The sequence below is a fragment of the Lolium perenne genome, chromosome 6, assembly GCF_019359855.2.
Source record: "Lolium perenne isolate Kyuss_39 chromosome 6, Kyuss_2.0, whole genome shotgun sequence".
Taxonomy (NCBI): domain Eukaryota; kingdom Viridiplantae; phylum Streptophyta; class Magnoliopsida; order Poales; family Poaceae; genus Lolium; species Lolium perenne.
In genome coordinates this window covers 160,798,009-160,814,195 of record NC_067249.2, presented here as the reverse complement: position 1 = coordinate 160,814,195, position 16,187 = coordinate 160,798,009, and positions in this window count along the sequence as shown.

Below are 16,187 nucleotides of genomic sequence, written 5' to 3'. Positions count from 1 at the left end.
TTGTCCGATTAGCAACCTAAAAAATATCCACTTACAATCAGCTTGATTTTATAACTATTTGGGAAGCAAAAATTATAACCTTTCTGACGTCAGAATGACAGCACATCATCTTCCTGAACACAAAAATCTGCCATTCCAATGCTGCATAGCAAAACCCATGTACCATGAACATGGTTTCGCATGTGTGCATGCATTCCCTGTATGTGTATTAGTTCTAGTGCCACTCGCCCGACCCACTCACTACACAAGTAGAAGTCAAGCAGTCAACTGAGCGTAAATGGCCGAGCAACACGAGCGGATGCCGACTCCTGTACTCACGCGCGCGGAAGGAAGGTTGCGTGACACGGGACTGCGACAGTGCACCGACATGGCCAGCCCAGCCGCCGAAAGCGGCGCACCAAGAGAGCTGCATCTGGTCCAGGGATGGCAGCGTGCGTCCTGACGGAGATATCCGGTCGGCTGATGATCGATCTCTCACTGTCTAACCCAACATCATCCCTAGCTTAGCTCGATAGTGAGGGCGTCAGTACTGCTAATCAGGGCTGGGCCTGTTCCAACAAGTCCCGGATAAGCCTGTCATTTTGGGGCAACATTTGGTCTCCACCTCTCTGATTGCGTACTGCTTAATGTGTGGCTCTGAAGTGAAGTGAAGTGCAAGCTAAAGGAGGAACATCTCTTGGAGAGAGTGACCGTGAGGTGCTATCACGGGGGGTTCTGGATTCATGGGGAGTTCATTGTACTAGCTTAGCACACCCTGTCATGTTCGATTCTGAATGTCGGTTTCGCTTGAGAACAGGAAACTGGCAAACTGTGCTTAGCTAGGTACAGCAACCGACGGGATCAATTTGTACAATCCACCATCCATTCCTAGCTCTGATAGATAGCGATGGCGTCAGTACTGCTAATCGGTGCTGGGTCTGTTCCATCATCCTCGGTTAAGCCTGTCATTTGGGGCGTCATTTGGTCTCCTGATTCCGCTCTCTGATTGCGTACTTGCTTTGTAATGTGTGGCTCTGAAACTGAAGTGGCTGATGTGCAAGCCACAGGAGGAACATTGCTGCTGAGATTGAGCGTGAGGTACATTGGTGGGTTCTGGATTCATGGAGAGTTCATTGTATTACTAGCTTAGCCCATCCTGTCGTATTGGATTCTGAATGTCGGTTTCTCTAGAGAAGAGGAAAACGCCCAGTTGCCTAGCTAGGCCGTACATGGTTCCTCTGAAGTTTCTGACGGAGCACGCCAAATGAGAAGTATTTTTGTTTTACGGTTTACCACATTTTCGGCTTTCGGCAACTGTTGTAGGTTACACATGAGAAGCCAGATTCTGACATTACAAGTATCGTGGAGCAAAAAGATGGCACGCTTGTGATCCAATTAAGCGGTGGGCTTTGTTTCGGCACACCCTTTGAATATACTTGTTGTGATTTCCTCTGACAACGGTGGAGATTAGAACATAATTATACCCTCCATCTGGTAATATAAGTTATTATTACAGCCGATTACAACCTATATTGGTATCGAGCATGGCATGCTCGATAAGCAACAAAAACAAACAACCAATAGATTACATCCTATATTGGCCGTAGTAACATCTTATATTATGGAACATATTAACTAGTTAGTACGGTCTATGTAAGAGAGTAGTTCTAAGTTATCAGTTTTTGAAATAGTAGGGTCTATATATCTCATGCATCCAGGGGATATCAAGTCATCTTCCATGTACCGACGCCATAGATCTCCCATTCTGGGTCAATCAGTTGCGTCAATAATGTCGGCTCTTCAATTTTATGCAGCGTGATCAGTGCGTTAACGGCAGACAATGTATTATTAAAGGGACATGGTGTTTTGGCTCATAGGTCTAGATGCACATATTAAAAAATGTATTTTAAATTTATTTCAAAATGTTAGAAATAAAACCCTGAGTGTGCATCCACACATTCTATGCTAGCTCACAAAAGTTTGGCACGAAAAAACATTTGTGCACTATGTAAAAAAGATAACAAAATGTCTCGTTAAAAGCTGAGCGTCGGATTTTTTTTTACACTAACCACACAAAATAATATTTTTCTATGAAACTTCGTGCGTGAACGTAGAATGTCTAGATGTACATCCTCATATATATATATTTTTTTAAAATATTTTGAAATATAATTTTGAATAGTGGGTGCATCTACACCTACGAGAGTATGAGCCAAAGTAGATTTCCCATATTAAAGATGCAAGTGTCATGAGGCAACACATTCAGCTGCCGAATTACCATTGTTTCCATGCATAAGACTACAGAGATAGTTACATAGTATATTCGGGGAGGCGTTTTAGCTAATAGAAGCATTTGCTCCCATTATACAAAATAATTAAAAAATAATTTTGAAAATGTAAAAAGATTCTGACATAATTTTTTTGGTATACATTATGATATTCTATGTTCGTACACAAGTTTTCGTGAAAAAATAACATTTTATGTGGCATGTATAAAAGACAAAAAAAAATGTGGTTGTGTTGGAGCATAAAAATTTATCTTTTTTTTATAGGAGACACATAAAATATATTTTTTCTGAAAACTTCTGTACGGACATAAAATGTCTAGATTTACATGCAAACATTTATTTTAAAACTTTATGACACTTAAAAATGTATATTCACGCAACGGTTCATATGCTCTTAGGAGCCAAAGTGAATTTCCCAGTATATTCTTGCATTGAAGTTCGGATGAGTGTTGTTTTAGGTGAATTTCCTAAGTGTGAAGCATGAACAGTACGACCATAGACACTAGCAGTACTAGCTTGCATCAAACGTATCATCCCCTATAGTGCTAATCAAAACCACAACAATGGTGTCAAGATCTTGACCCTATCACGGGAGCAGCAACACAAAAGCATATGTATCACCGATAAAAAAAAAACTCATGTGCAGCATCGTGGCAACAAATTGCCACAAAGACAGAGACTAATTAATATATAAACAAGCTACAAGCTATAGGTAGATCACTTTTTGCTGGGAACTCTGTGCACGGAGCAGGCATACATCATCATCGTCCCAGTCGCAGGAGCTTCAGCTAGCAAAGCAGGCGTGCCAGCTGATTCATGTGTGTGTCATAGGGTAGCTCGTGATCAACGTCCCTAGCAAGCTAGCTAGCCAGCCCGCTCGCGGAAACCGATGATGTCGCTACAGCAAATACAGCAATTTTCCGACCTCGTAATCTTTCCCCGATCAGGGCATCGTGGCGCTGTCGGAGGCAGGAGGCTGACTCAATGTCCGTACATCGCCATATTTTAAGGCTTTAGCCTTTAGCTAGGGTCCTCGGTTCCCATTTTCTTAGGAGAGGAGTTCCCATGATTTTGTTTAGTTGCTTCAGTATTTGAAAATGGGAAGTTGTGCATGCCTACAAAAGTATAGATTGACTCGGTTGCATTTGGTCTAAAATACTACCTCCGTTTCAAGGAATAAGGCGTCATCATTAAAAGTGCTTTTCAATACGAATACATGTAATATAATCAAGATTTTGTTGCTCAACTTTTATGATTAAAGTTCGTCTTGGAATACGTGTGCGCCTTATTACTTGAAACGGAGGTAGTATGAAGTGAAAGAGTGGAAATGTAGTTGATTTGAAGTCTTTCATGGTAAGAGCTGCCACAAAGAAAATCACTTTGCTATGAAACCAATTGTAAGATATCAAATATGTGATATCTTATACTTTGAATTTTGTTCTGCCAATGAAACCAATGGTAAGATATTCGCAAAAAAAAAAAAAAAATGGTAAGAGATACCAATTGTAAGATATTAGAACTGTATCGATTTTGGCCAAAGTCTAACAATTGTAAGATATCAAATATGTGATATCACATAGCCAAAATCTACCACATCTTTATCTTTTCTCTAACGGAGAGGGAGTAGCTGTTCTTCTGCAATAGTATTTAGTAAATGTACTTTCTGACAACACTTAGACGGAACCTTTGAACAAATTGTTTTATGGGATGGACTCTGCACTCGAGGAACAAGGCCGCCGCCAACTGTGACCCTGGCGCAGCGCACGTGTGGGCCGGGAGGGCGTACGTACCACACATGCGTGTTGTTACCGTATGGATCTGACGTCCTAGTTTCTGACATAAGACGACTCACTGTCCAATTGACCAGCCAGATGCAGAAACTTATTCTTACTTTTCCGACCCGAGGAGTTATATTACCAGGAGATTCTCTACCTGTCATAAAATGCTGGTTTTATGCAATACTCTCGGTCAATTGAATCATAGATAGATTAAATTTTTTTTTGAACTTAAAACCATTTCATTAAGCAAACAGTAGGCCGCCTCATTAAAAACCTTTCAGTCCCCTCAGATACCCTGAAAGGAAAAGAGTGCGTCTGAAACCTGCTGCCGCAATCACAATATCGTTACATCATCTATAAGAGATTGTAGGAGGAAGTAGGAGGTTCATCGACCCAGGTACAATCAGATTTAGCATTAAAACAAAACCTAGCTAGTGAATGCGCAACCTCATTAGATTCTCTAGGGCAGTGAGTAAAGCTAATAGAATCAAAGCTAATAGCAGCATCAACACAATCGGCAAAGATCGCCGACGCTTCATTCCACCACCTTTGCTCACCAGTGCAAGCTTGGATCACTTCTAGGGAGTTCGATTCAGCGATTACCCTTGAACATCCCATGCGTTGGGCAAGGCCAATCCCCTCCTTCATTGCCAATGCTTCAGCCATCATCGCAGAGGCAACGTGAGTAATATAAATTGTCGATGCAACTGTAAAATCGCCTTTAACATCTCCGAGGACTGCACCAACAGCTCATGTGCATGAGTCAGCAAAGAAAGAAGCATCAACATTTACTTTTACCTGTCTCACCTCAGGTTTCGACCACTTCGCAGTAGTATTCTGGGCTTTCTTAGCACCAACCTTTGCAGCATTGGCCGTCATAGCAAGTATAGACATTTTGCATTTATAAACAGAAGGTGTAGGTTCATCATGTGTCCGCTGTCATCGTAGCCACCAAAGATACCAACAGGCCACCAAGACCACTTCTTTCACACCAAACAATGTAAACCCATCAAGAGCATTATTCGGTCTGTTTAAGATGTTTTCGAGAACCGCTGATCCCGCACGGTCCTCAGCTAATGCATCATCAATGATATCAGATAGACCCAAACTTTGCCAAATTGTCATCGCGGCCGGGCAGGTGAATAGAAGATGCCTGATATCCTTTGCATCCAAATTGCACACCGGACAGGAACCCGAAGTGCCAATGTGCCTGTTAGCAAGAATTGCTTTGAGAGGAACTATCCCATGAAGTGCTCGCCAAATAAAAAATTCACCTTTGCTGGGATCTTCAACTGCCATAGTGTCTTCCATACTGGATTCAGGGCCGAGACACCAGGGATCGCCAACTGGCCAGTAGACGGACCAAATTGATGCCGTCACTGTAGATGATAGCCAGATCGGACGGTATACTGTCCATGTTTGGTAAAATGCCAACTAATAAAGTCCTCAAACCCATGTGTGCTGATCAGAATTTGCAAAATTCTTGTAACATCAATTGGATTGAATAAATCATTCAATAAAACTTCATCCCATTGGCCCGTGATAGGACATAGAAGTTCACTCACCCGCGTATAGATGGCGCCCCTCTAGGGGTCAATATTCTTCTATTAGCACTTGATGGAATCCACGGATCTTCCAAAATTTTATTTTTTTCACCATTTCCTACTCGCCAAATATACCCACGCTTAAGTGTGGTTAGGCCCGCTAGAATGCTTTGCCATGTAAATGATGATCCTGCCTTTGGCCCCGCCTTTAGAATATCTCCACCCGGGTAGTACTTTGCACCAAGAACACAGGCACAGAAGGAATTAGGATAATTGATCAATCTCCATCCCTGCTTAGCCAACATAACAAGATTAAAAGACTGGAAATCTCTAAAGCCCATACCTCCCTCTTTTTTTGGGTAGCAGAGTTTCCACCAAGCCATCCAGTGCATCTTCTTTGAATTTTCATCATTACTCCACCAGAACTGGGATATAGCATCCATCATTCCCTTGCAGATCCCCTTAGGGAGTTGGAATACAGACATAGCATATACAGAAATAGCTTGCGCCACAGCCTTCAGGAGAATTTCCTTACCACCCAATGATAGTAGTTTTTCCTTCCACCCATTAATCCTCTGAATAATTCTTTCGATAAAGTGTTTGAAACAGTCACTCCTATCAGCTCCAACTAAAGCTGGAAGTCCAAGGTATTTATCCGAGAGAGCTTCCGTATCAATATGTAACATGGTACCGTTTTCTGATCTCAACAAAGCATTTGTGTTAGGAGAAAAGAAAATACTCGATTTTGCCAAGCTCACCATTTGGCCCGAATTTGCAAAGTAGGTATCTAGAACATTTTGCAGGGAAGTTGCATTAGTCATATCAGCCTTCATGAGAATGAGGGAATCATCAGCGAATAAAAGGTGTGATACTGATGGTACATTTATGCACACCCTAAGCCCATCGATGCCACCAACTTCTTCTTCATGCAATAACAAACTAGATAAACCCTCTGCACAAAGCAGAAACAAATAAGGGGAGAGCGGGTCCCCCTGCCGGAGACCCCTAGTAGGGACAAACATGTCAGTTTCCTCAGAATTGAAGCGCACCTGATATCTAACTGAACTGACACATGACATCATCATAGAAATCCATCTTTCAGAAAAACCAAGCCTTCTCATCATACCTTCGAGAAAAATCCACTCCACACGGTCATATGCCTTATGCATATCAAGCTTGACAGCACATGTTCCATTATTACCCGCTCTCTTATTTTTGATAGAATGAACACATTCATAAGCCACTAGCACATTATATGTAATGAGGCGTCCGGGGACAAAGGCACTTTGCGTAGGTGCAATGACATCCGGGAGAATTTGCTTCAGTCGAACAGCTAACATCTTTGATATAATTTTATAAATAACATTGCACAAACTTATTGGGCGAAACTGGGTAATTCTCTCGGGATCATCCACCTTAGGAATAAGAACAATAGTAGTATCATTCCAACCTTCAGGGATCACTCCCGAGTTGAGAGCAAGGAACACTTCCTGGGTGATTTCAGCCCCACATACATCCCAAAATTGTTTGTAAAATACAACATGAAGTCCATCTGGCCCCGGGGCTTTAAAATCACATATACTGTAGATTGCTTATTTAACATCTTCCGCTGTGTAAGGAGCATTGAGCTTTTCATTCATAACATCCGAGACTCTCGGTTGAACTTTTTCCATCATCATAGGACCAATAGCCTGAACTTTTGACGAAAAAAGGTTAGAGAAGTAATCCAAAACGAGGGGTTTAAGGGCTGATGTACCTTCCACCCAAACATTATCATCATTTAACAGTTTCTTAATATAGTTCTTCTTCCACCAAGCTGATGCATAGTGATGGAAGAAAGATGTATTTCTATCACCAAATTGAAGCCAATTTGACCTTGAGCGTTGAAACCAATGAATTTCCTCCTGTTCAAGCAAAAGTTCAACTAAACTCGCCATCTCTTTTGCCAAATTTTCATTCTCCTCGGTCAAAGCATTTTCCAAATTCCTTTGTGCATCACGCAGACGGTGTTTCGGCTTCTTCAGTATCGACCGATCCCATGCATGCAAAGCCTCATGCATGCGGCCCAACTTGCTCAACACTCCACCTGCATTAGCAAAACCGGCCGAGGCCCATGATGGGATTCGTAGCATAGAAAACAAAAAATTTCCTACCGCGAGAACGCAATCCAAGCCAAGATGCAATCTAGAAGACGGTAGCAACGAGGGGATGAACGAGACTAACCCTTGAAGATTTCCAAAGCCTACGAGATTAGATCTCGTTGTTGCAGAAGATGATCACTTGCCGCTTTCAAAAGCGCGTAGAAGATCTTGACGGTGCCACAATCGGGCAGCACCTCTGTACTCGGTCACACGTTCGGTGTTGATGAAGACGACGTCCTTCTCCCCATTCCAGTGGGCAGCGGAAGTAGTAGATCCTCCTTGGAATCCCGGCAGGACGACGGCGTGGTGGCGGTGTCGATGGAGATCTCTGGCGGAGCTTCGCTAAGCGTATGCGAGAGAGGTGGTGGAGGAGGGGCGGCTAGGGTTTGGGAGAGGGGGGCGCCGGCCACTATGGGGTGCGGCCAACTAGGGCTTGGTGTGGCCGGACCCTCCCCTTGCTCCTCATTATATAGGTGGAACCCCCAAGAGTTGGTCTACAAGTGTTCGAATAAGACCCCAACCCAAAACCTTCCATGTGTAGGGAAACCTACCCAAGGTGGGATTCCCACTCAAGGTGGGATTCCCACCTTTCCTTGGAGGGGGGTGGCCGGCCACCTTGGTGGAGTCCACCTGGGACTCCACCCCCTTAGGGTTGGCCGGCCATGCTAGGTGGAGTCCCTCCGGGACTCCGCCTTCCATAGTGATTTCTTCCGGACTTTTCTAGAACCTTCTAGAACCTTCCATAAATGCACCAGATTATTTTCAAACTTATAAAATGACTTCCTATATATGAATCTTATTCTCCGAACCATTTCGGAACTCCTCGTGATGTCCTGAATCCCATCCGAGACTCCGAACAAAACTTCGAACTCCATTCCATATTCCATATCTACTTAAACGACATCAAACCTTAAGTGTGTCACCCTACGGTTCGCGAACTATGTGGACATGGTTGAGATCTCTCTCCGTCCAATAACCAATAGCGGGATCTGGAGATCCATAATGGCTCCCACATATTCAACGATGACTTAGTGATCAAATGAACCATTCACATACGATTACCGATTCCCTTTGTCACACGATATTTTACTTGTCCGAGGTTTGATCATCGGTATCTCTATACCTTGTTCAACCTCGTCTCCTGACAAGTACTCTTTACTCGTACCGTGGTATGTGGTCTCTTATGAACTATTCCTATGCTTGCAAGCTAATTAGACGACATTCCACCGAGAGGGCCCAGAGTATATCTATCCGTCATCGGGATGGAGAAATCCCACTGTTGATCCATATGCCTCAACTCATACTTTCCGGATACTTAATCCCACCTTTATAACCACCCATTTACGCAGTAGCGTTTTATGTAATCAAAGTACCTTTCCGGTATAAGTGATTTACATGATCTCATGGTCGAAAGGACTAGGTAACTATGTATCGAAAGCTTATAGCAAATGAACTTAATGACGTGATCTAATGCTACGCTTAATTGGGTGTGTCCATTACATCATTCTCACAATGATATAACCTTGTTATTAATAACATCCAATGTTCATGATCATGAAACTATGATCATCTATTAATCAACAAGCTAGTTATATAAGAGGCTTACTAGGGACTCTCGTTGTTGTTTACATAACACACATGTAACAATGTTTCGGTTAATACAATTATAGCATGGTATATAAACATTTATCATAAACACAAAGATATATAATAACCACTTTATTATTGCCTCTTGGGCATATCTCCAACAGTCTCCCACTTGCACTAAAGTCAATAATCTAGATTACATTGTAAGGTACCTAACACCCATGGCTTTCTGGTGTTGGTCATGCTTTGCCCTAGGGAGAGCTTTAGTCAACGGATCTGCTACATTCAGATCAGTGTGTACTTTGCAAATCTTTACTTCTCCATCTTCGATGTACTCGCGAATAGAATGAAAACGCAGCTTGATATGCTTCAGTTTCTTGTGTGACCTTGGTTCTTGCGCATTGGCGATGGCACCCATGTTGTCACAATATATGACTAGTGGGTCCAATGCACTAGGAACCACACCAAGCTCTACAATGAACCTCTTCATCCATACCGCTTCCGATGAAGCCTCTGAAGCCGCTATGTACTCCGATTCTGTTGAAGACTTCGCCACCGTGCACTGCTTCGAGCTACACCAGCTTACTGCAGCACCATTCAATACAAACACGTACCCAGACTGAGACTTAGAGTCATCAGGATCAGTGTTCCAACTTGCATCGGTGTAACTGGTTACAGTGAGCTCTTGGCCACCTCCATAACAAAGAAACATATCATTAGTCCTTTTCAAGTACTTCAGGATATTCTTGACCGCTGTCCAGTGTTCCATTCCTGGATCACTTTGATATCTGCTAGTCAAACTAACTGCATGTGCAATATCCGGTCTAGTAGATAGCATGGCATACATGATAGAGCCTACTGCCGAGGCATAGGGGATCTGATTCATCCTCTCTCTTTCTTGTGCCGTAGCCGGTCCTTGAGTCTTACTCAAGACCTTTCCTGACAACATCAGTAAGAATCCTTTCTTACTTACATCCATTCTAAACTTCTTTAGAATCTTGTCCAGGTATGTACTCTGTGAGAGCGCTAACATGCGTCTTGATCTATCTCTATAAATCTTGATGCCCAATATGTATGCTGCTTCACCAAGGTCCTTCATTGAAAAACATTTATTCAAATAACCTTTTACACTGCTTAATAGTTTTATATCATTCCCAATTAATAATATGTCATTTACATATAACACCAGGAATGCCATTGAGCTTTCACTCACTTTCTTGTAAATACAGGCCTCTCCATGGTACTTTATAGACCCGAAGTCTTTGATCACCTTATCAAAACGTCGGTTCCAACTTCTGGATGCTTGCTTCAGTCCATAAATTGAACGCTGAAGTTTTCACACCTTTTCAGCATTTTTAGGATCGACAAAACCTTTGGGTTGTACCATATACAACTCTTCCTCAATGTCTCCATTAAGGAACGCCGTTTTGACATCCATCTGCCAAATCTCATAATCGAAAAATGCAGCTATTGCTAACAAAATCCTCACAGATTTTAGCTTCGCTACAGGTGAGAAAGTCTCATCGTAGTCAACACCTTGAATTTGTCGGAAACCCTTTGCGACAAGTCGAGCTTTATAGACAGTAATATTACCATCAGCATCTGTTTTTCTCTTAAAGATCCATTTATTCTCGACAGCCTTGCGGCTATCAGGTAAGTCTACCAAAGTCCACACTTTGTTATCATACATGGATCCCATTTCGGATTTCATGGCTTCTTGCCATTTGTTGGAATCTGGGCTCATCATCGCTTCTTCATACGTCGCAGGGTCTTCATCATTGTTGTCCACAATCATGACATTTAGACAAGGATCATACCAATCAGGAGTGGCACGTCCCCTTGTCGATCTGCGAGGTTTAGTTGCTATCTCGTTTGAAGTTTCATGATCATTATCATTAGGTTCCTCTGTTACCGGTGCAGGCGGCACAGGAACATCTTCCGGTACTGCGCTACTCTGATCAACGAGAGAAGATTCAGTAATCTCGTCGAGTTCTACTTTTCTTCCAGTCACTTCTTTAGTGAGAAATTCTTTCTCAAGAAAGGTTCCGTTCTTAGCAACAAAGATTTTGCCTTCGGATCTGTGATAGAAAGTATACCCTATAGTTTCCTTAGGGGATCCTATGAAGACGCATTTCTCCGCTTTGGGTTCTAGCTTGTCCGGTTGTAACTTTTTTACATAGGCTTCGCAACCCCAAACTTTAAGGAACGACAGCTTAGGTTTCTTATTAAACCATAATTCATACGGTGTCGTTTCAACGGATTTAGATGGTGCCCTATTTAAAGTGAATGCAGCTGTCTCTAATGCATAACTCCAAAATGATAACGGCAAATCAGTAAGAGACATCATAGAACGAACCATATCTAAGAGAGTTCGATTACGACGTTCGGACACACCATTTCGTTGTGGTGTTCCCGGCGGTGTCAATTGTGAAAGTATTTCTTTAAATGCATGCTAAACACATAACTCAGATATTCGCCTGCGCGATCAGATCGTAGAAATTTAATCTTCTTGTTACGTTGATTTTCTACTTCACTTTGGAATTCCTTAAACTTCTCGAAAGTTTCGGATTTATGTTTCATGAAATACATATACCCATATCTACTCAGATCATCTGTGAAGGTTAGAACATAACGATAACCACCGCGCGAGGCTACACTCACTGGTCCGCACACATCGGTATGTATGATTTCCAATAAGTCTGTAGCTCGCTCCATAATACCAGAGAATGGAGTCTTAGTCATTTTCCCATTAGACATGCTTCGCATCTATCAAGTGACTCAAAGTCAAGTGATTCAAGTAATCCATCGGAATGGAGTTTCTTCATGCGTTTCACTCCAATATGACCAAGACGACAGTGCCACATATAAATAGAATTATCATTCAATTTAATTCGCTTAGCATCAATGTTATGAACATGTGTATCACTACTATCGAGATTTAATAGAAATAAACCATTCTTCTCAGGTGCGTGACCATAAAAGATATTATTCATAAAAATAGAACAACCATTATTCTCAGACTTGAATGAATAACCGTCTTGCATTAAACAAGATCCAGATATAATGTTCATGCTCAACGCAGGCACAAAATAACAATTATTGAGGTTTAAAACTAATCCCGAAGGTAGATGTAGAGGGAGCGTGCCGATAGCGATCACATCGACCTTGGATCCATTTCCAACGCGCATCGTCACTTCATCCCTCAATAGTCTTCGTTTATTCCGTAGTTCCTGTTTCGAGTTACAAATATGAGCAACCGAACCAGTATCAAATGCCCAGGTACTAGTACGAGAACCAGTAAGATAAACATCTATAACATGTATATCAGATATACCTTTCTTCTTTGATACGGGCATGGAGGCCTATGTGGAGCCCAGATTCAGGACTCCACCAGCTTAATTATCTTAGTTTTTGTAATTGTCATATATTGGCAAATTAGGGATTTTTAATAAATCGAGTCAGTCTTGGTTTGGGCCTGTCCAACCAAGTTATGAGGCCCATAGAGGGGCGCCCCAGCCCAGCAAGGGCTGGCCGGCCACCTCCCTCTCATATAAGGAGGTGGGGCGGCTAGGGTTTATGATAGAACAAGTTTAGTCTAAAGTTTAGGTCATACCTAGTTGCGTGTGTTCACGTGTATCATCCCTCCGGGGGTACGGCGCTGCCGTTTATCTATATTATCCGCTGTGAAGGTTCTTGTGTTCATCAAGAATTATCTAGCTCTTGGTTTGAGGCGTATCAATTCTTCGATCCGTTGCTTGCTGGATTCGTTCCCTCTTCTCCAGGCTGCGTTCATCGCGTTGTTGGGAGGAATCTCTACCCCAGGTTCTCGCTGTGAAAGATCGGGCATCAACTAAGGAGGATTCAGTGGGTCGCTTCCTTATCATGTGGTATCAGCTTTCTGGGTTGCTCACGGCGAGGTTTTGTTGATCGATCTCTTTGATCGGTTTGCATCGGAGAAGATTGGCTCTAAGATCGGAGGAGTTTGGCTCTCGGTCGAAGGAGGTTGGTTGGAGGAAGTTTGGTGTTGTTTGGTGCAGTTTGGAGGTCATCCATGGCTGTTTCGGAGGTCAAAATCGCGAAAAATCGCGACCAGAATCGGGAAGAAGACGAAATTTCACGACCAGGAAAAATCCGGTCTGGAATCCGGTCAACCGGGCCAGTGACCGGGCCGGCCGGCGTGGCATCCGGTCAACCGGGCGGCAAATTGGAAAGTTCGCAAAACTGCGTCCGGTTTGGCCCCGGTACGACGCATCCGGTTGGCGCCCGGTCAACCGGGCTGGCCGGTCTGGAGGCCGGTCTAACCGGGCGCTGGGCCGGGCTGGCTCAGTCTGCTGCGGTTCCTTCTCCGACGGTTTTTCCTGTTGCTCCTGTTTCATCTCCGGCGATGCTACTTGATGCTACTACTGTTCTTGCTTCGTTTGCAGACGATGTGCGTGGCATGCGGTGTTTGCGTGGCACGAAGGCCGGTTATGTGTTCAATGATTACCTTGACATACGGAAGGGCGTACAACGTCATTTGTCCAAGCTAAAGTGGTATTTACACCATGATGCGAGTGTTGAGGAATATGAACATTGGGAAAGGAACATGGAATTGGGTTTCACTCGTTGTCGCCGATATGGAGGAAAGTTCACTGGTTATGATGCATATATTCTTGCTCACCGGCGTGTGGACGAAGAGTTGTCTGCTTATTGGTGGGATGCGGTTGACAGAGGTGAATTTGTTGAAACTTGGGTGGATTACAAAACTTTTCTTCATAATGGTTTCGTGTTACCGTATATGGAGGATAGTGAGCAGTCGTCCCGAGTTGTACATGCAATAGAGGAAGTGGACAAGTGCATAGTCCCTATTCAGGAGGTTGTTCCACTACCAACAGTCACTACGGTCGAGGTGAAATCTTCAGAGGAGAGGAAACCTGGCTCTGATACCAAGAGCACTACTGTGACTGTTGAGGAGGATGTACCATTGAGCGGGCTGAATATGCAACTCAAGAAGGTACAAGATGATGCTTGCAAGACAGTTGACAAGGTTCAACGGTGGAGTTTGTTTCAGACTCAGTGCTTGATCAAGGGCAAGGCTTGCAAGTTGATGATTGATGGTGGTAGCTGTACTAATGGCATTAGTAAGGCGATGGTGGCAGCATTGGGGTTGTCTACATGGCGTCTTCCTGAACCTAAACGTCTTGAGTGGTTGAATAGCCGTGGTATGCTGAAGATTACTCATAAGGTGCGTGTGCCATTTACAGTTGATGATTATGTTGATGAGATCGATTGCGATGTGTTGCCATTGGAGGTGTGTGGATTGCTACTTGGGCGTCCTTGGCAGTATGATCGTAATGTGACACATGCTGGGCGAGCAAATACATATTCTTTTATGCATGGTGGCAAACAGCGGACTTTGAAGCCTATGGGTGATGATCATATCAAGTCCGATGTGGAGTTAGTGGTGCGTAAAGAGAAGTTGCACAAGCCTAAAGTGCAGCAAGAGGTGCATGATGTGATGGGGTTCGTAGCATAGAAAACAAAAATTTTCTTACCGCAAGACGAATAAATCCAAGATCTAATCTATGGAACACCCAAGATCTAATCTACAAGATCGAAGCAACGAGATTAATATGAGACTAACCCTCGAAGATTTCCAAAACCTACGAGATTAGATCTCGTTGTTGGTGTAGACGATCATCCCCAGTGCTGCAATCCGGCAGCACTTCCGTACTCGGTTGCACGTACGGTGTCGATGAAGCCCATCCTCTCCCCGTTCCAGCGGGCAGCAGAGGTGTGGTAGATCTCCACGGAATCCCAGCAGCACGACGGCGTGGTGGTGGAGGTGGAGGAGAAATTCCTGCAGGGCTTCGCCAAGCCTGCGCAGGAAGAAGGAGGAGGGAGAGAGGGGCGGCTAGGGCTTGGGGGGATGATGTGCTGCGCCCCAGCCCTCCCCTCCCTCTTATATAGGCGTGGGGGGGCTGCCTTGGCCCCTCCTCCAAGCCCAAGGGTCGGCCAAAACAAGGGGGGGAACTTCCCCCCAAGTTAAGTCCCTATTTTCAAGGGATTTGATCTTATCCACTTGGTACAGCCACATGGGCCTTGGGGGGCTGGTGTGCATGGCCCATGTGGGCCTATGCGACCCCTCCGGTCCATGTTGGTCATCCGGGATAGGTGGGCCCCACTATGGTACCCTCCGAAACCTTCTAGAACCTCCGGTACAATACCGAAAAATCCTGAACTTTTTCGGTAACCCTGAAAATGACTTCCCATATATGAATCTTATTCTCCGGACCATTCCGGACCTCCTCGTGATGTCCTGGATCCCATCCGAGACTCCGAACAAACTTCGGTCTCCATCTCATATTCCGAATCTACTTATGCGACATCGAACCTTAAGCGCGTCACCCTACGGTTCACGAACTATGTAGACATGGTCGAGACTCATCTCCGAGCAATAACCAATAGCGGGATCTGGAGATCCATAATGGCTCCCACATATTCAATGATGACTTAGTGATCGATTGAACCATTTACATACGATGCCAATTCCCTTTGTCACGCGATATTTTACTTGTCCGAGGTTCGATCATCGGTATCTCCATACCTTGTTCAACCTCGTTACTAACAAGTACTCTTTACTCGTACCGTGGTATTTCATCTCTTATGATCCAATCATATGCTTGCAAGCTAATCAGATGACATTCCACCGAGAGGGCCCAGAGTATATCTATCCGTCATCAGGATGGACAAATCCCACTATTGATCCATATGCCTCAACTCACACATTCCAAATACTTAATCCCATCTTTATAACCACCCATTTACGCAATGGCGTTTGATGTAATCAAAGTACCCTTCCGGTGTAAGTGATTTACATGATCTCATGGT